The sequence below is a fragment of the Belonocnema kinseyi genome, chromosome 10, assembly GCF_010883055.1.
Source record: "Belonocnema kinseyi isolate 2016_QV_RU_SX_M_011 chromosome 10, B_treatae_v1, whole genome shotgun sequence".
NCBI classification, from domain to species: Eukaryota; Metazoa; Arthropoda; class Insecta; order Hymenoptera; family Cynipidae; genus Belonocnema; species Belonocnema kinseyi.
Window position 1 is genome coordinate 41,607,704 of NC_046666.1, and position 1,303 is coordinate 41,609,006.

The 1,303-nt window shown below is 26.0% G+C and overlaps 1 protein-coding gene across 1 annotated transcript in view; it reads right to left on the reverse strand.

Annotated features, from left to right (window-relative positions):
• Positions 1-1,303, reverse strand: part of LOC117181090 (ubiquitin carboxyl-terminal hydrolase 3-like) — a 41,766-nt gene that overhangs the window by 6,131 nt on the left and 34,332 nt on the right. The gene's annotated exons all lie outside the window — the stretch shown is intronic.

A 1,303-nucleotide genomic window follows, 5' to 3' on the forward strand; every position in this document is an offset into this window, starting at 1 on the left:
GGCGCATACTTTGAATAAAATATTTGTTATCATTCTCTTGAAATAAATGTGTTTTTTTCTTGAAAAAATACCGGTTTCATATGTATACACCTGGTATACTCAGATTGTTTATTGGCGATAAAATGATGTACAATAAACTTATCTAAATGAGATCTAAATTGACTTATTCATGATGCCCATGGCTTTTTTGTTAATTCAAGTGAGCTGGTAATTAAAAGATTTTCTCCCGACACGAGACGTTTAAACATAATAAGCTACAAACTTAACTAAGCATAAAAAACAAAACAAAACAAAAAAAAATTTTAATTAAAAAAAAAATTATAAAAGAAACAAGTTATTCGGCCTCTAATTGAGACAATCTCAACCCTGTTAAACGCAGAGTAAACTTTGAATTTTGTTAACTGAAAAATTTATGAAAAAATTGTATAGACTTTTATATGTATGTTTTTGACCTTTTTATAACTACAAGACGCCATATTGGACCGCTATTTTAAATTTGAAAAAAAATCGAACTGGATTTGGAAGAACAAACAACAAACTTTGTTTTTATATTAAAAACAAAAGCAATGACGACTTTTTAGCCTCTAAGTAACGTCTTTTTATCCGTTTTTGAGCATTCTTGCGACTTTAACACGCCACACTTGAGACACCATTTCTGAATTTTAAAAAAAAATTGAACTGGGCCTTTAAAAAAAAATAGAAATCTTTGTTTTAATATTAAAAACAAAACCAATAACGACTTTTTAGCTGTTTAATAACTTCTTTTTTTGCGTTTTTCAGCCATTTTTCAAATTTTAGAAGGCATATTGGGGCCGCCATTTTGAATTAGAAAAAAATCTAACTGGGTTTGAAAGAACAACTTGTTAACTTTCTTTTAAGCTCAAAACATTTATTGTTTTTGCTTGTGGTATGTTACTTTTTCTCAGTTATTCAAATCTTTGCGAAATATTAGAAATATTTCTGAAGAATTTAGTAATATTTGTGAAATTGTTGAAAGCGTTCCGAAATCATTGAAATCTTTGAAATATATCCAAAATGTTTGCGAAATATTTGAAATTTTCTATATCTTTGGTAAATCATTGAAATCTTTACGAAATATTTGAAATATTTCTTTAATATTTGGTTAATATTTGTGAAATTATTGAAATCTTTGTGAAATCCTTGGCAATATGATTTTATACATGTCTCTAATATTATTCATTATTTACCACTTATTGTCCATTTATTATTATTTACGTAAAATTTGTATTTAGTATAACACAATTATAATATGAAAAAATTACTTCTGTCATTCAATATTATA